This window comes from Triticum aestivum, chromosome 5B, assembly GCF_018294505.1.
Source record: "Triticum aestivum cultivar Chinese Spring chromosome 5B, IWGSC CS RefSeq v2.1, whole genome shotgun sequence".
Lineage (NCBI taxonomy): Eukaryota > Viridiplantae > Streptophyta > Magnoliopsida > Poales > Poaceae > Triticum > Triticum aestivum.
Window position 1 is genome coordinate 527,457,210 of NC_057807.1, and position 20,186 is coordinate 527,477,395.

Genomic DNA, 20,186 nt, shown 5'->3' on the forward strand with positions numbered 1-20,186 from the left:
TGCATACCTTGGTTATCCTCCAGATGTTTCTTCACTCGGCCAAGTTCTCCTTCGGCCCACTTCAGACTATGCCTCAGTCCGGATACTTCCACAGCATGACAGGAGGCAGTCGCTACAGACGCCTGCTTATTAAAAAAAGAGATAGATGTCATCAAGTTAGTCTCATGCGAACATAAATTTGATCCTCTGTCCGGTTCTTTCTTTCACCGAACAGTGTATCAGGGGCTGCTATCTATACCATGACACTCTTCCAAACCTCATAAAACATACCTCAAAGCCTCTCATGAGGCTGATGACTGAATCTTCTCAATCATTGCACCCACAAGGGCACGGTGTTCATCAATGATGGAGGCACTCTTCAGCGCCACTAATAAAGCATCCGGCACCTCTGGTTGGACAGAGGTTGCCGGTGGAACAGACGCACCCTCTCCAGCCAACGGAGGTCGCCTGTCTGATTCTGGGGACTTATTGGTCTCCAGTATTGTGTTCGGATGGGGGCCGGATTCAAGACGACCCCCGCCGTCGACGTCCACGGGAGCCTTCTCTCCCGTGTGTCCGGACCCTGAAGGTTGGCCTCCTGGCACTGCTTTTGCGATCTCCCCCCCCCCCTCCGCGTCCTGGGTCCTTCTGGGACGAAACCTCGGTGTCATTCACTTGTCTGGGGGAGGGGGCCTTCGGGGCTGTCCCGCTCTCCATAGCATCGGAACCCAGCAAGTCCTCCAACGATGATTGTCCGGCGCGGGACCTTACATGGCTGTAAGAAGTATGGCTCAGATTAAAGTTTTATGCCATGACAAGTCTGGACGCATAAGTATGTTTGGATTTTATACTCACGAGTTCACGAGGGGCTAGGCCTTGGGATCCCACTCCGGGCTGCTATCAGCGGCAGCAGTGGACTCCTCTGGAAGGGGAGTTTTTCCCCTTTTAGGCGACTCAGCCTCCAAGGATGTGGAGGCCGTCCTTTTCTTTCTTCCCCCCGCAAGGGATTCGTCTCCCTCCTCCTCCTCCTCATCTTAGGAGGGAGAATGGGCATTGGAGTCTTCGGATTTTGTGTCCGAAGCGCCACGGCGATAGAGGCCGCCCCTAGTCTTCATGGCCTCCTTTTCGGCCTTCTTCCTCGGTGCCTTGTAAGGCGCCGGGACCAGCATCTTCGTCAGAAGTGGGCCGGTCGGTTCTTATAGCAACGGGGCCGGACAGTAGATCCGCCCGCTTTCTTCGCCCAGCCCTAGGAAAGTTGTGGGAAACACATTAAGCATATTTCTAAGGATATGCAAATAAAACATATAAATTGTCAACGTATAATTACTTACCGAACTTACAGGGCGGGATAGTTGGTACCCGCGGTCCTCGGTGGAGTCCGACCATGATTTGCCGGACTTGAAAAGCACCTTCCAGATGTCCTTGTGCGAGGAGCCAAAGAGCTCTAGCAGGGTCTGGTGCTTGGCCGGGTCGAACTCCCATAAATTGCAAGCCCAGTGTTGACAAGGTAGAATCCGGCGAACTAACATCACCTGGACTACATTGACGAGCTTGATGTTCTTGTCTTCCATATCTTGGACGCGCGTCTGGTGCACCAATAGTTCGTCAGACGAAGCCCAGTTCAGGCCCTTCTTGGGCCAGGACATAAGTCGCAGGAGGGCTCCGGAGACTCCGGAGTGGTGGCCCATTCCTTGCCATGCGGCTCGGTGATGTAAAACCACTGCTGTTGCCACTCCTTGACGGAATCATTGAAAGTACATGTTGGCCATGTAACGTTGGGCATCTTGCTCACCATGGTGCCTCCGTAGTCGGCATGCTCGCCGCTCACTACCTTGGGCTTCACATTAAAAACTTTCAGCCATAAGCCGAAGTGTGGCGGGATGTGGAGAAAGGCCTTGCACACGACGATGAATGTCGAGATGTTGAGGAAGGAATTGGGGGATAGATCATGAAAATCAATCCCGTAATAATACATGATGCCGCGAACGAATGGGTGGAGGGGAAACCCTAGCCCGCGGACGAAATGAGGGAGGAATACCACCCTCTGAAGGGGTTCCGGAGTAGGGACGATATGTCCCGCCGTCGGGAGACGGTGGCCGATTCTCTTGGCCAAATACCCGCCCCCCGAAGCTTTTTGATGTCCTTCTCTCAAACGGTAGAGGCCATCCACTTGCCTCCTACTCTGGATCCAGACATTTTTGGGAAAAAAATTTGGGCGGAGAAGACGAACGCTTAGGCGCTAGGGCTCGAGTGAAAAGGAATGGATGAGCAGAGGAAGAAGAAGGCATGGGTGAAAAAGGGAGTTCTTATCCCCTTATAAAGGCAGCGGAGATCCTGCGCCTCCCCACTTGCCCGGTAAATTCACTTATTCCCCAAGCGCCATGATTGATGGCACGGTTGGGTTACTCACACCCGTATTGATGAGAATCCCGTGATAAGGGGACACGATCTCTACTTCGACAAGACATGCCGATAAAACTGCCTCATGATATGTACAGAGGCAGGTTGTGAAAAACGGTTCGAATAATGACCGGGCCGTGGCGTGATGTCATGCTATGAAAAGTTGTCAGCAGATTAGATTTGTGGAATATTGTGCTCTCTACGGTGGTCTATGGAATTTGTTTTGCAGAGCCGGACACGATTCTTGTGTTCAAAATCTTCTATGGAGTATTCGGAGAAGGAACCCGCCTTGCAATGCCAAAGACAATCTGCACGCCGGACTCATCATCATTGAAGCCTCGTTCAGGGGCTACTGAGGGAGTCCTGGATTAAGGGGTCCTCGGAGAGCCGGACTATATACTTTGGCCGGACTGTTGGACTATGAAGATACAAGATTGAAGACTTCGTTCCGTGTCCGGATGAGACTCTCCTTTGCGTGGAAGGCAAGCTTGGCAATTCGGATATGTAGATCTCCTTCTCCGTAATCGAATCTGTGTAACCCTAGCCCCCTCCGGTGTCTATATAAATCGGAGGGTTTAGTCTGTAGGACAAGAACAATCAGAATCATAGGCTAGCTTCTAGGGTTTAGCCTCTACGATCTTGTGGTAAATCGACTCTTGTAATACTCATATCATCAAGATCAATCAAGCAGGAAGTAGGGTATTACCTCCATCGAGAGGGCCCAAACCTGGGTAAAACATCGTGTCCCCCGCCTCCTGTTACCATTAGCCTTAGACGCACAGTTCGGGACCCCCTACCCGAGATCCACCGGTTTTGACATCGACAACTACCATGTGCCCCGTTTCAAGCATGCCTAGTGGATGACATTGTGAAGCCGCAACCTTTAATACCTAGTTCATTGGCCTCGTATATATGATTCTTTGAGTGTCTGCTTTGCCCATCCTACAAGACCACCACTATCATGCATGTGTGCCAAACTGCCAGCGCTAATCACCCATACGAACCTAGCTAAGACCTAATAAACGTAAAAAACACATATGCAACAAACCAAAGTTAAAAACAAAAAAGGTGCACACGGTACCCTACGTCATAATTAGAGCTTGGGTAGTTCGTCTGTTCACCATCCATACTAAACCAGCTCCAAAGGTTGACTGGCCCATCCGAACAAGGAGTGCCCATCAAAAGTTGTACCCTATCACCGGGACATGTACACGCATGCCAAACAAAGTGACTTCCAAAAGTGAGACACGTCACTGACTATGGGTAAACCTAACTTGCAGATGTAAGGAGGCACTAGGACAACTGAATAAACACAAGTGTTGATGACGCCACGTGGCTAGAGCCCTGCAACCACAACCAAACCCCCATCATTGGTATCTACAATTAAGCACTTACATGGAATACTAAGAGCAACTCCAACGCGGTGACCCATTTCGTCCGCGCGCGCCCGTTTGGGTCGGCGCGGACAGAAAATTCGCCCAACCCGCCAACCCAAACGGATGCGCGTCCGCTTTTCGTCCGCCTACCGACCCATTCCCGACCCATTTTTGAGCCTCATTTGTGTTGGCGTGGACACGAGATGGACACGCGCAACGCGCGCCAACTACTCCCTCTGGCCCGCTAGTCGGCGACAGCCTCCACCATTTCCCTCCACTTTCCTCCAAAACCCTCCCACACGCGCGCGCTCCCGCCGCTTGCCATGGATGATAACCTCGATGCCGCCGCCAGCCTCGTCTCCCTCACCTCGTCCGGCATCACGCCCGCCCCCTCCGGCAAAGGCAAGCCTCGCGCCCCTCGCAAGACCGCCACCGCGACCAAGCTGAAGAAGAAGTTGATGACCGAGCAGCGGGCCAGGGAGTCGGCAAAGAGAAAAGACTGGAGGCACGCGATGGACGCAAGGGATGAAGCAGCGGCCGCGGACACCAACGCCCGTGTCGCTGTGGAAACGAGGGAGGCGCTGTTGTACCTAGGGTTAAATGCTGGCTAGCACGGGATTGCCAATGATGCCGTGGCCGCGGCCAGCACTAGCTTGTCTGCGTTTCCTCGGATGGTGCTGCCAGAGTTGCCCCACGCGTCAGCCACTCACCCGATCCCTGGCTTCTATGTATACCCGCAAGCCTCCCGCCTCTCCGGGGAATGCTCGTCGGAGGTGAGTGTGGTGGCGCCTTCCATGCCCTCGCCCGCGCCCATCGACCTCAACGCCACACCGATAGCCGGTGGCTCGTCATACGGTGGGGCGAGGAGACGCACGCGGGAGATGCCAACCGACATGATCCCTAGTGCACGCAACCTGTTCCACAGAATGCCGTCGGCCGACGATGATGATTTCATGCAGAATATCATCTTTGAGGCCGGTACGGAGGCCGCTGGTGGTGCCGCCGCGGTTGGCTACAATCCCGATGAGACACAAAGCCAGGACGGCCGAGAGCTATTCACGCCGTCGATCTTTGATAAATCTGGCATGCAAGACGCCTTCATGCGAGATCAGATCGGCCTGGACCTGGACGGCTTCCCGCTTGACCACAAGTTTCTAGAGGACTACGACCTAGAGGAAGAGGATGAGTTGGACATCGACGGAGAGCCTTTGTTCGAGGACGAGCTCGCCAACCAAGCCGCCGGGGTGAAGCTGAAGCACAAGAGCAGGCGGACGAAGGCATACACGACGGCCGAGGACAAGCTCCTTTGTGAGTGTTGGAGGGACATTGGGCAAGAGCCCAAGACCGGCGCAGAACAAAAGGCATCAACCTTTTGGGCTCATGTCCATCGCGAGTTCCATGAACGCAAGAAGTTTCAGCTGTACCAAATGCATAGCACGCGTGGGTGGGTGTCCATTTCGAAGCGATGTAAGGTGATCCAACAAGAGTGCAACAAGTTTTGTTCCACTCTTCCGAGCATCAAGGCACGCCCCGTGAGCAACATCGGCATGCAAGACATGGTATGCATGCAAGAGCCCTTGTTTGTGTCATTCCGTTTATGCTTGCATGTCCATTTCTGTATCCATGTGCCAATATGCGTGCATGCAATTCATTTGTACGCATTCCAAACTTTGGAGGCATTCAAGGTGCAACATGAAGGCAAGTCCTTCCACCTCTCTCATTGTTGGAGGGTCATCAAAGACGAGGAGAAGTTCAGAGCGCAATTTGCCGCCCTCATGGCGCGTGGGGGAAAGAAAGCCGAGGAGGAGGTTGGGGAGGGCGAGAAGGCACGACCGCGGGGAAAGACAAACACCAATAAGGAGGACAAGCGGGATGCAGCGTCGATCGCCTTGATCGCAAGCGTGGAGGACATGATGACCAAGAAGGACTCAAGGGAGGAGAAGCGACGGAAAGACAAGGAAGAGCAAATGAATGCCTTCACGGAGATCCAAAGGAGGACGTTTGAGATGGTGGAGGAGAAGCAAACGAGGATGCCTGAGATGGAGGCGGAGAAGCAAGTCAAGATGCTAAAGATCGAGGCCGCCAATGCCAAGACCAAGGCGAAAGAAGTGGCTCTCGCTAGCATGAAGACGGGGGTGGAGATCATGAAGGTGGATCTCAACACCGTGTCACCAAAAAAGAGGTCGTGGTTTGAGAAAATGCAGGCCCGACATGCTCAAGTTCGACAACGAGTGATCTATGGCGGCGAGGACCATCCTTTTTGTATGCCCGCAAGTGTGCTGGCATGACCACTGCCGCGATGGCGTGGTCGAACTCCCGCTCCTTTTTGTGTGCTGACATGTGTGCCGGCCGCTGGCAAGTGCGTCAGCATGAACTGTGTGGTGTTTTTTAAGCTGGCACTGTATGCCGGCCGCTGGCATGGTGCCGACATGAACTCTGGGCGACAGTATGGCCGCAGGCCTTTTTCAAATTTGTGTGCGGACATGAAATGGGCCGCAAATGTTGGGTGCACTGCCGACCCAAAAGAAAAACAAGATGGACGCTGAGCGGGCGGCCGACCCAAACGGACAAAAAGCGGACGAAAGCGTCGTTCGTTTGGGTCGGCGCGTTGAAGTTGCACTAACGGGTAGGGCCTCGCTACTAGGTGTTACTCAATCTACTGCCACTGCCACTGAACTCTTTATTATGAACCCGAATTTCTTACTATTGTTTAATCCCTAGTATATGAAAGAATGGAAACATATTTTCACTCTCGTGGAATAAGAAACCCCGTGCTTCAATGAAAGGAGTATTGTAATTGTTTTGTTATGTACTTCAACAACAGTCGTGAAACTACTATTGCTAGATTATTTCGAACGCGTTCTTTTTTGGTATTTATGCTCGCTATCAGATAATGAAAAGAAAACATGTGAAACGAGATCACTTTATTAACTAGCCAATAATATTTATTAACTAGCTAATAGTAACAAACGGGGACATTATTAATAGAAAAAGGCGCGGAAATCTCTCCTAGCTAACCTAACTAGTTCAGATGCTAGTACGTTGGTAGTTCCCAACCCATGAGACCTTGTAAATCTACCTTGTTATAGCCTCACTTTAGTTGCAATCCTACCCTTAATCACGAGATTTTTTTCTTGTGTATGATTGGGAATTTTAGGTTTTTTTTCAAAGAAGGAGATGGAGAGGGGATAGGGGCAAAGTAGTCATTGGATAAAACCCTAAAATGAAATAGAGCCTTTTATCAAATGGACAGAGTGAGTAAAAGGCGGACATTTTATCGAATAACCCCATAAATCACGGCGCCGCTCACCGCGCCTCCAGCCCTCCCCCTCGCCTCGCCGCCGCCAGCCCTCCCCCTCGCCTCGCCCCCGTCGCCGCCGCTGTCAGGAGCTGAACCTCGATGCTACTGAAGAGAGAAGAAGACGCAGGACAAGTTCAGTTATCCAACGGCGCAGACGAGAAGATACCGTTTCAGAACAAACCAACGGCTCAGATGCGTCCTCGCCGTTTTACCCAATGAGTTTAAACCGAACACTGTAATGTAGTCGCTAATCACTGTATTACCGCGGTGAGCTGGAAAGGGGGTTTATATGCTCGGCACCGAGGCGAGTTCGGGCAGGTTGTAATTGGATAAGTCATTGTAGGTAGCTAGAACCTAGGCCGTGAGCAAGACGGGGTATCCGCCATTGGCGATCTGCCCTTGTATCCCTTAAATTTCATGATCCAGCAGTGAAATCGACTCCCAATTCCTCCGATCTCTTCGATCCTCTTCACCTGGTCCTTACAATGAAATAGAGCCTTTTATCGAATGGACAGAGTGAGTAAAACGCGGACATTTTATCGAATAACCCCATAAATCACGGCGCCGCTCACCGCGCCGCCAGCCCTCCCCCTCGCCTCGCCGCCGTCGCCGCCGCCAGCCCTCCCCCTCGCCTCGTCGCCGCCGTCAGCCCCTCGCCTCGTCGCCGCCGTCAGCCCCTCGCCTCGTCGCTGCTAGCCCTCCCCCTTCGCCTCTTCGCCGCCAGCGGCCAGCCATGGACGTTGCCCCCGGCGAAGACCCCCCGGCAGACTCCTCCGGTGAGCGTCCTCCACTGCCCTTTACAATCACATCACCTTTGTGTTTTTCTTTTCTTTAGACACTCTTTTTCTGGGTATTCTGTGCGTGATTAGAATCATAAGAACAGTATTTGAGTTTTGGATTGAATTTACCGTAGGTGATATTTCAAGTGTATCTCTACTAGCTACTAGCTTTATGCATACAGTTTCATTACTATTTGAATTGAATTGTACCAAGTGAAATACAGAGCTTGATGCAAAAAATAAGGATACCTAGTAAACCTATGAGAAAGAATTGATTAATAAAGTGCTTATTTGTTCATCAATTACTATGCTTATGTTAAATAATGCCTGCTGCATTTTATGATCATTATAGTTTTCCACATGTAACTGTCTGTGCCTCTACTTACGATTGCCTTGTACGCATCCCACATTTTTCATGTCCACCTTGCATGTGGCTTATACATCAGAAGTGGTACTTCCATTGCTGTGCAAATTCATTTCTTCTCTCTTATATGATAACTAATCAGTCATCTGTTTCTGTAGGCATGTATTACCGCAGAAAAAGGAAGCCTTCCAACCCCATGAATAATCTTTCACTTACTGGAAATAGGGTTCACAGTTGGGGATGTGGCAGTGTTACCGAGCAGTGGGACCGCTTGTATGCTCAGAAGGTCCAATTACTGACTTTCCTTTCGACTCTGCCCGAGCCTGCTCTGAGTTATGGGCTGAGTGCTGAAACTGATATGGCCAATTCTATCGAGCAAAGAGAAGAGAAAAAGAGTGTAATAGTTCTTGATTCGGACGATGAAGATGAAAGCACAAGAGCACACAAACAACTGACGCCTGAGAAAAACAAACAGCTCACACCTGAGAAAAATAAACAGCTGATACCATCAGAACAGGCTGGTGCTCTCTTGAGGGTGGTAACTGAAGGAATTGATGAAGTAATAAATGAGACAATGCCTGTTGGAGACCAAAAGAGTCAAATTGTTCCGTATAGTCCAAGTGCAACTTTAGTGAATCAGTATCCTGTTACCAGCTATCAACCATCAGCAGTTCTGTTTGAGAGAGTTATATTGCAGAAAAGACCTGAGGAGGAACGTATCCATGATCTGGCTGTATGTACTTTTCACTTGCAATTTTTTACTGAATTTTTACTAAGAGTTATATTGTTGTTTTTGTTCTACATGCTTGTACTGACAAACTAGTAGTATCAACATTTGCACTGCCTCATCAGTATCTCTGAAGGACACTGCGAAACTGTTGTCTTTGTTTTCAATTTTTTTTTAATGTTCATCCATAATTATTTATCGCATCTTAGTTCACAAGTACCCTTTGTCTTGTACTGAAAATAATGGAGTATAATTATCTGATATTTTCTCAATCTATTCCAATTCAAAGCTGAAAGTTTTCATCTTCCAGCCGTAACTCTTGCTGCTCAATGTAGGTTGCTACCCATAAGGAGAAAATAGCAGAAACACAAGTTCTCCCTCCACTGCCTAAGGAGAGAAAAAAACGAAAAGTTGATCCAAGCTCCCAGGTAGATGGGGATGTTGAAATTGTGCCAAGAAAAACAAAAACAAAAAATGAAGCAAATCCAGCAGTATTTGATTTGCCCTCAGAACCTTACAATCCTGTGGGGGAAGACAAGCCTGTGGAGGAAGATGAGCCTATGGGGGAAGATGAGCCTATGGAGGAAGAGCATATACAAGAACAGGAAAGTGATGGTCTTGAAGATTTTTGGAATGAGTACTCAGTGGCACTTGAAAGCTCTAAGGTACAAATTATAATCACAGACTTATGACTTTTGTTGCTGCAGCATTTTGAAACATATCATTTTGTAATTTAATAGTTGTGCTTATAATTGCATGCTCTGTCTGCAAATTGATTCAACTTGTAAAGTTTGAGGATAGATGAGAGCTTAGCTCAATTAGAGAAATCTGCGTACTTTATTTTCCCTAAATTGTTTATCTGGATTTATGTTGTTTGGCATAATGATTTAGTTACATTTATTGGCCAGCTCGACACACTTGAAGAGGCAGCCAATGAGAAAGAAGTGGGTGAGAAAGAGGTGGACAACGCCTGCAATCATGATATACAGATTCACGAAGATCTGGGCCATGTATGCCGTGTCTGCGGTTTGATTGTGAAAAGGGCTGACACAATCATTGATTATCAGTGGAGAAAGGTATCTTATTTGTTTAAGATATGTGATGATGCTTCTGTAACTATGAGGCCGTTTAGCAACATATGTATTTTAAATTTTTTGGAAGTTCTTACCAAGTATTTTGTTTAGCAACAAGCAAATTGGCCCACGGGAACGTGTGCGATCCATTTGGTGTGCTGAAACTGATTTCAAATACATTTTTTATTTTGTATTACACTATTACGTTGTTTGAACAAAATCTGTTTTTATAAGAGCCAAGTGCCTAAAGGGGCACAATATGCCAATCATACCTGAGAATTAGTCCATGCCATCTTATCCGACAAAATTGACACATTTGCTCATGCCGCAGAGCCTCACGCTAGACTTCGTGGGTTGTTATTTGGGTTATTCCTGTATTTCCAGCATGAAGAAAATTTTCTAGTATAGCGCATGTAGTTGTTATTTTCTGATATTCTGTATCTACTGCTATGCATTATAATTTTTCAGAAATGTCATGATGGCATAATATAAACTTTCGAATGACTTGAAAGTTTAAACGTATGATTGGAACGATCAATTGACATTATGTTCACCTCATGTCAGGCATCAAGGTCAAGATCATATTTCTCTGAAAAGCGTTCAAAGGATTCTGACGAGATTGTCACTGGTGATGTTAGAGTCGCTGAAGAACTCAATGCTTTAGACATTGCTATTCATCCAAGACATGAAAAGCAAATGAGACCACATCAGCTGGCAGGTTTCCACTTTCTGGTCAAGAATTTGGTCTCTGACAAACCAGGAGGTTGCATTCTAGCTCATGCCCCTGGTTCGGGGAAAACATTTATGCTCATTAGTTTTATTCAGAGCTTATTGGCAAAGTATCCCTCTGGAAGGCCGCTCGTTGTAGAAAAACCAGATAGAACATAAGAGCTTTTCTAAATGGATCATGATATGAATGGCTTAATCTATTATTTATGCACTGAACCCTATTCTTCAAGACATAAACTACATTTTTGCCTTCCTTGATTGTCACTTCTAATCTGTCTTAGGTTGGGTTTGGAGGCCCTCTCATTGATTTAGATGGGCATTTTGTTGGCATGAACTTCTATCATAGTCAAACGAGCGCGGACCGTCAGCAAATAGTGATTACTCCCTGCCTTCTGCGGAAAATAGTTCTAAAATGTATGCAGTATTCTAGGATATTCAAGTATGTAAATCTAGGCGTGCACTATTTTGCCATGTCCTACATTCCCAGTTTGAATTGTAAGGCATCCAATTTGCATGCCAAACAGCTTTCAAAATTTCCTAGTATATTCCAGTACGCTGGCAGATTGCATATCTTGTACTGCTGTATATTTTGACATCTGTATACGTTTCTCCCTGTAGCTTAATAAGTTGTGGCATTACCTACATATACTTTCACCCACATCAACTGTCCTGTTAGTATCTGTTGTACTCGCCCTGAACTAGATTATTTTCAGGGGTTCTACGACGCTAATATATTTTCGTAAATGAGCAGTAGTTTCTTATTCAAACCAGAATATGGACAGCCAAACCTATATTTCTGACGTCCCTGGAGATTTTGTTCCTCGTTTTCTCAGTTTACCTTTTTTTTCTGTGAGATATCTCATATATGTAACCATTTGGATCTACTTTCTTCTTCTTGTTGTTGTTGTATCTTGCCCTCACTTCCTGTATGGTCTTTGGTATCTAGTCTCTGTGAATTTACCACCGCCGGTTTTTCTGCACTGTACTGCAGGCTTGAAACTGAAACCAAGCAAGGGGGTGATGATACGATAGAAAGTAGCCCGACCAAGATACATGAATCTTGTACACATGGTAACTACTATCGGGACGGTGAGCAAAAAACACAATGACTGATTAGAACTACTGCATTGTGCACTATCAGCAATTCATCCTTATCATATTTTTCTAATGCCCCATATTAATAATTATTTGTAGGTTTCTTCGCCATGAACCCAGGTTAGTTTTCTGGTTGTACCTGTTATTAGCATACTACTATTATGTGGTGTGCTCTAAACTGGGAAACTACCTCCATGAGGATGCCGTATGGCACGAGGAGGGTATTCAGGCCAGATTAACAGATTGATGAACCATTTTCTTATTGCTTGATTGATTCGTCGAGAGGTTGATACTATTGCTGATCACTTCAAAGGATATCAAGTGGAGCATGTTGATCGAAGGAAAAATGAAGTAGCTGATGTGTTAAGCCGGCTGGGGTCATAGCGTAAGCCGGTCCCCCCTAATATTTTTGTTGATATTTTGCATAACCCATCAGTGAAACTGCCTATGGAGGAGGACTTAGTAGTTCCTGACCCAGAGGCACAATTGGTGGTGGCTCTTCATGTTATCCCTGATTGGACTGTTTCGTATTTAGCTTACATGACCCGAGGCGAGTTACCTGAGGATGAAACTTTGGCCAGGCAGATAACCTGGAGGTCTAAGTCAATGACTATTGTCAATGGTGAGCTTCACAGATGCAGTGTTACAAGGGTGTTTTAACAATGCGTTTCTCTTGAGGAGGGCCGTGAAATTTTAAGGGAGATTCCTGAAGGAGATTGCGGTCATCATGCCGGCTCTAAGTCTCTCGTTGCTAAGGCTTTTTGTCATGGGTTTTATTGGCCGACGACTCATGCTGATGCAGAAGATCTGGTCAGTAAATATGATGGTTGTCAGAAATTTTCAAGACGGGTTCATGTGCCGGCTCAAGAATTGAGGATGATTCCAATTACTTGGCTGTTTGCATTCTGGGGGCTGGATATGGTTGGGCCTTTCAAAAGGTCCAAGGATAAAAAGACCCACCTCTTGGTCGCGGTTGATAAGTTTACAAAGTGGTTGAGGCTGAGTCGGTCAGCAAATGTGATGCAGCCACGGTGGTTCAATTCATCAAAAAGGTGATCTTTCGTTTTGGGTATCCTCATAGTATCATCACTGATAATGGTACTAATTTGTCTAAAGGAGCAATGAAAGAATTCTGTCAACAAGAGCATATCCGGCTTGATGTGTCATCGGTAGCTCACCCCCAGTCTAATGGCCAAGTTGAACGAGCTAAACAAGAAATTTTGAGAGGTATCAAGCCCCGGCTTATGGTTCCTTTGCAGAGAACACCGGGTTGTTGGGTGGAGGAATTACCCTCAGTGCTTTGGAGTATCAATACCACCCCCAATAGATATGCGGGTTACACACCTTTCTTCATGGTTTATGGAGCTGAGGCGGTTCTCCCCAGTGACATACGTCACGATTCGCCTCGTGTGGCAGCTTATGTTGAAGCAAACAATGAGAAAGCATGATAGGATGCTATCAACCTGTTAGATGAGGAGCGTGACCTTGCGGCGGCTCATTCGGCGATTTACCAGCAAGACCTGCGTCGTTATCACAGCCGCTGAGTTAAAACCAGGACCTTTCAAGAAGGCGATTTGGTGCTCCGGTTCATCCAGGATCAAACTGACATGCACAAGCTATCCCCACCTTGGGAAGGGCCCTTTGTGGTCAGCAAGTATCTGAACAACGGGTCATACTACCTTATCAATGTTTGAGACCACAAGGACTCACGCACGTCGGAGGAGGAGACCCGCCGGCCATGGAATATTGGTCATCTTCAGCCTAATTACACTTGAGCCACTGGCTCTGGTGATGTACATACTTTATCCATGTATATATTATCATGAATATAATAAAGTCGGCATCCCTGATAATTCAGGGCCTCTGTTGTTTCATTTCTGAGAATATGAGTCTTTATTGTCACTTCATATGATCACTTGGGGGCTTCCTGTTCATTGAGCATAGCCATTACTAGCCTCTTGATCTAGCATATACGTCACGATTAAAATATACTTGGGGCCTTCCTCATTGAGCATAGCTCTGATTTCGGCTTATATGCCTGAATGAACTTTTACTTGGGGGCTCATTAAGCATAGCTATGACCCTTTAGGCTTGGATGCCTGGTGTATTCACCAAGAAATCTGGGTTATCCTGCCTTTGTAAGTCTGCCACTCCGCCCAGGTAATCCAGGAATGACCGTTGTACTCTTGATAGTTAATCTTATAAAGACCCTGAACTTGTCAACGTTAAAACGACGATTGGTCATGTGAGGTCCGGCTTACAAGGTTTGAATGAAGGTTTAACTCAGCGGCTGTGCGGCCCATGAAAGCACTTGAGTTTTAGGCTTGGCGGCCTATGAAAGCCTTGTTTTCTAATTTATCTTTGATTTGAACATTTTTTGGAGTTTTGTCTCTTGTGACATATCAATACATGGTTGAAAAACCAATTAGGGCCATGTTGCCTGATGGTTCATGTATATCTTTATTCGGAGTATTATTAACCCGGCCTGGCTTTGGACTATAAGTCGCCAGGATATAATGATGATATACTTAGAGCTTTTTGCTCAAATTTTCGGATCTCACCCCCTGCTACATGCGGCGTTGTAAGCCGGCAGTATGAATATATTGAACAGGGCGTTGTGCTTCTGTCTATGGGCTATTGCCTTTACCACGCGACTTATGATAAGTCGGCAGTATGAACAAGTATTACATGTATGATGTTTATTTCATTATATAAGGTTTTGACAAACCGCCTTGATTATGGACTATTTAGTCCTCGGTGGTTTTTTATATGGGGTATCATGAACCGCATGGGGTAAACCGCCAAGGCACTTGTTGTTTGTTTATATATAGGGAAAAACGACAAACCAGATTTGCATAATTGATAAAACCATAAAGCATAAGGGATGGATCTCCCAATGATGGATCAGTAGTGTTATGCAAACAAAACGTGCACGATGGCACGACAGATCAGTACTTAACTAGCCTATTACATGGCTCCATGAGCCCAAAATGGATAAATTATTTTTCAAGTAGTTCCTGGTGATGCAAATAAAGAACCGCCAAGCGGATCAGTTCTCCTGGCCTTGGCAGTTTGAAGCTTCCGGGTCATCATGCGCCGGTTCTTCTTCTTCCTCCACCATCTGGAAGTCAGGCGATGACCTATTGATACCAGTCAAGGCTTGAAATTCAGCATCGTCATTGATAAGCTCAGACGGATCAATTTCTGGTGCAAAAGTATGGTTACGGATTGGAGGGATTAGATCTGCAATCTTATAAGCCGACGTGGGCATCTTCTGATTTTCTGCGGTGTAAGCCGCCTGATACTTGGATAGATCAGTTTCTTCAACAAGCAGACTCGCCAAAGGATGCACCGTTTTTACACATGTAGCAAAGTCTTTCTTGTCAAAGGGAGAACCCTCCTCTTTTAGACTGGGGCAGCCAGTGGCTAGCTTGGCCGGGTCTAATTCTTACTGCCATGCCTTAGACCGACTTAAAGCCGTAAGGGCACCGGCTCTAACAGTCGACCGCTTGTTTTCTTCAATCCTGGCTGGCAAGACGGAAAGGCTGCTTAACACGTTGCTGAGAAGAGATGGTTTTTGTTTACTTGGGGAGATGGCGGCTATTGTGTGTTGAGCTCCGGTATACAGTTGTTCAACTAATGTATAAACCGCCTTGAGCTTTAGTAGCACCTCCTTCCCAAGATTTCTTCTTCTGGGACCTGCATCGCATATTGTGGTTAAAGTCATTTGGTGGTTTATAACATGAAGAGCAAAAAGTCATTATGATATAAACAGCTCTTACTGAAAATGGCAAAGGTCATCTGGTTAATATGATGCTTTAAGCCGGTGAGTTCGGTTGTGACCTCCTCCAATGAGGCCTCAGATTTCTCAGCCCTTTGGATCATGGCAGCCTTCTCTTCAGCCCAGGCGGTTTTCTCCATGGTAAATTCTGTCGTGAGCTTTTCATTTTCATCCAAGCTAAACTTGAACTTGGAGTCAGCCTTTTGGGTCTCAGCTTCTTGTGTTTCAAGCTAGGTTTTCAAGTCAGTCAACTAAGATTGGAATTGGCTGGATGCTTCCTGAAAGAAGAAAATTCCAAACAAATATGAACAGTTATGAAACAATTGATAAGTCCCAAGCGCTTTGCAAGCAATAGCACTTGACACTTGGGGACTAATGGGTGCAGAAAGTTTCTTTATGGAGTTATATATATTTACAGGTCCCAAGCCCTTTGCAAGCAATAGCACTTGGCACTTGGGGGCTAATGGATGCAAAGCTTTTTTTATGATGCAATGACAGGTGACCCCGGTTCATCATTTATCCAAGTTTACCCTGTTTGCACGGATGACTAGAGGAGATATTTATCAATTGATAAGTCCCAGTTTATTCTAATAGATTCAACCGGCCCTTGGGGACTACAGATGCAAAGTTGATCATTATTAAGTGAAGAACCGGCTTAACTTAATAGTTTAAGCCGACCCTTGGGGGCTATAGGCTCTGAATCAGAAGCATAGTAAAAAGGCTATCTAGCAAGTCTACAGTATATTCTATTCTATCATATTCAGTAGACTTGGGGGCTAAAGGAATATATCTCATATGAGAGCAAGAATTAATACCTCATGTTTCTGATGCATGTGCTTGACCATGTCAATCTCCATATCACGGCTGTTGTGTACTTGATTCAGATAGCCGGAGAGGATTTCACTAATACTCAGATGTGAGTAATTGGCCATGTCAAATTTGATCTTGCGCCTCTCGACCAGCTCTTCCTTGGTAGAATGTTTAGCCAAAGCAACAGGGTTCCCCTGTTCTTGAAACCCGGTGCTAGTGTTTGGTTTTGGAGGTTTAGTTGGGCTTGGCGGTTCAGCAACCAAGGGATCAGCAACCAAGGGTCAGCAGAGGTACCACGATTTTCTCGTGGCGGGTCATCAGCGGGATCATGTGGTTGTTGCATGGAGGCTTCAGAAATTGGTGCATGCTTTTACGGTTCTTGAGGCTTGGGATCTTGTGTGGGCTTGTTCACTTTGGCCTTTTTGATGGGTTTTTCTTTCCTACTATAAGAGGATTCAGAAAGTCAGTATGAATTTAGAGATGTTAAAAAACACAGATTAAAGTTGGTACCCAGGGGCAGTCTTGAAAGGAGGAGGCTGAGTCTGAGATGAATCGCCGGACGAAGAGTGAGAGGTCCCCTGGTAATTCGAGTCAAAAGCATGAAGTACTGGATGAATAATGTCTGTGTTAAAATAAATAAGATTCGGAAATTTTGAATACCTCATTCCGGCGTTTGCGTGGGGCTGGCGTGTTAGGCAAACCTTAGATATTGTCATAACTTTGCAATTTTCTATCAATTGCTCGGCAGTAATTTGTTCACCCACCGTATTATTTTCTATCTTGAGAGAAGCCTCTAGTGAAACCTATGGCCCCTGGGTCTCTTTTGCATCATGTAAAGTCTCTTTTCCATCATACTAGTTTCATATCTACTATTCTCAATCTTTTACAGTAATGTAATGCAATCTTTTACTTTCCGATTATAAAAAAAATACCAAAAAAATTACTTTATTGTTTTTCTATCTCTAACAGATCTCACTTTTGCAAGTAATCGTGAAGGGATTGACAACCCCTTTATCGTGTTGGGTGCAATTTTGTTTGATTGTTTGTGTAGGTATTCGGTGATTTGTGCGTTGTCTCCTACTTGATTGACACCTTGGTTCTCAAACTGAGGGAAATACTTACTCTACTTTGCTGCATCACCCTTTCCTCTTCAAGGGAAAAACCAACGCAAGCTCAAGAAGTAGCAGGAAGAATTTCGGGCGCTGTTGCCGGGGAGATCTATGCCAAGTCAAGACATACCATGTACCCATGATAAAGTCTCATCTTTTGCATTACATTATTCGCCATTCGCCTCTCATTTTCCTCTCCCCACCTCTAAAACAATTTTTGAAAAGATTTGCCTTTTCTTCGCCCCTCTTCCATGGATTTTTGTAATCTGCAATTATAAAAACAACAAGGTAACAAGTAATAAAAGTGAGCGTAAACGGTATTGCAATGCTAGGAAACAAGGCCTAAGGTTCATACTTTCACTAATGAAAGTTCTCTCAACAATAATAACATAATTGGATCACATAACTATCCCTCAACATGCAACAAAGAGTCACTCCAAAGACACTAATAGCGGAGAACAAACGAAGAGATTATGGTAGGGTACGAAACCACCTCAAAGTTATCCTTTCTGCTCAATCTATTCAAGAGTCCATAGTAAAATAACACAAAGCTATTCTTTCCGTTCAATCTATCATAGAGTTCGTACAAGAATAACACCTTAAGACACAAATCAACCAAAACCCTAATGTCACCTAGATAATCCATTGTCACCTCAAGTATCCGTGGGCATGATTATACGATATGCATCACACAATCTCAGATTCATCTATTCAACGAACACAAAGTACTTCAAAGAGTGCCCCAAAGTTTCTACCGGAGAGTCAAGACGAAAACATGCGCCAACCCCTATGCATAGATTCCCAAGGTCACGGAACCCGCAAGTTGATCATCATAACAAACATCAAGTGGATCACATGAATATCCCATTGTCATCACAGATAAGCACAGCAAGACATACATCCAGTGTTCTCAAATCCTTAAAGACTCAATCAGATAAGATAACTTCAAAGGGAAAACTCAATCCATTACAGGAGAGTAGAGGGGGAGAAACATCATAAGATCCAACTATAATAGCAAAGCTCGTGATACATCAAGATCGTATCACCTCAAGAACACGAGAGAGAGAGAGAGAGAGAGAGAGGGAGAGAGATCAAACACATAGCTACTGGTACATACCGTCAGCCCCGAGGGTGAACTACTCCCTCCTCGTCATGGAAAGCGCTGGGATGATGAAGATGGCCACCGTTGAGGGATCCCCCCCTCTGGCTGGGTGCCAGAACGGGCTCCAAGAGGTTTTTGCTGGCTACAGAGGCTTGCGGCGGCGGAACTCCCAATCTATTGTGCTCCTTGATGTTTTTAGGGTATATGGAGATATTTAGGCGAAAAAAGTCGGTCAGGGGAGCCACGAGGGGCCCATGATCGTGGGGGGCGCACCCAGGGGAGGTGGGCGCGCCTCCCTGCCTCGTGGCCACCTCGAAGCTTCCTTACGTGCACTCCAAGTCCCCTGGATTGCTTCCGTTCCAAAAATAACTTTCCCGAAGGTTTCATTCCATTTGGACTCCGTTTGATATTCCTTTTCTTCGAAACACTGAAATAGGCAAGAAAACAGCAATATTGGTTGGGCCTCCGGTTAATAGGTTAGTCCCAAAAATAATATAAAAGTGTATAATAAAGCCCATAATCATCCAAAACAGATAATATAATAGCATGAATGCTTCATAAATTATAGATACGTTGGAGACGTATCAGCATCCCCAAGTTTAATTCTTGCTTGTCCTCGATTAGGTAAATGATAAAAGAAAGAATTTATGAAGTGTGAATGCTCGCAGGTGCACAAGTTTGATCAATGATAATTTCAATCACCTTTTCTAGCATGATTATATGTCATAATAGTAGTTCATCTCATAAAACTTCTTAAGATCAAAACAAGCTATTCACATGTTAAAGCATAGACCATAAACTTTCTTGAAAACTAGCAAACTTCATTCTCAGTCATCAAACAATTACAATTCATCTTATTTTCAGGAAGGGTCTATGTCAGAGCTTTGATTTAGAAAACTCCACATACTCAACTATCATATAGTCTTCCATGATTGCTACCACTCAAAGCATGTTCTTAGAACAAATAGCATCCATCAAACACAGAGAAAGATAGGGGCTTAGTGTTTCGCCTCCCAACTCACTTATCATATAGATAATTGTCAACAATAATAATTCATGATCAAATGTATTTGCATGGCCATATATGCTTAGATCTTTCCCCAACACACGATGCTTGCCAACTAAAGAGTAGGTAGGAATGAGAAGGAATACTACCGACTCTTGCATAAAAGTAAAAGATAAGCCCTTTGCAGAGGGAAGCAGGGATTTGCAGAGGTGCCAGAGCTCGATTTTTAAATAGAGATGAAAATAATTTTGAGAGGTACGCTTTCATTGTAAACATAACAACCAAGAGTTCCCAATATCTTCCATACTACATACATTATAGGCGGTTCCCAAACAGAATGGTAAACTTTTTACTCCCCCTCCACCAACAATCATCAATCCATGGCTTGCCCGAAACAACGGGTGCCTCCAACTAACATCAATCCTGGGGGAGTTTTGTTTGCAATTATTTTTTATTTAATTTTGATCTTTTGATCATGCGACTGGGCATCCAAGTTACCAGCCATTTTTCTCGTGAATGATGAGCGGAGTCCACTCATCGTGAGAATAACCCACC

At 45.7% G+C, this 20,186-nt stretch overlaps 1 pseudogene; it reads left to right on the forward strand.

Annotated features, from left to right (window-relative positions):
* The first annotated feature begins 345 nt into the window (after positions 1-345).
* Positions 346-11,188, forward strand: LOC123114964 (uncharacterized; annotated as a pseudogene).
* The last annotated feature ends 8,998 nt before the right edge of the window (positions 11,189-20,186 follow it).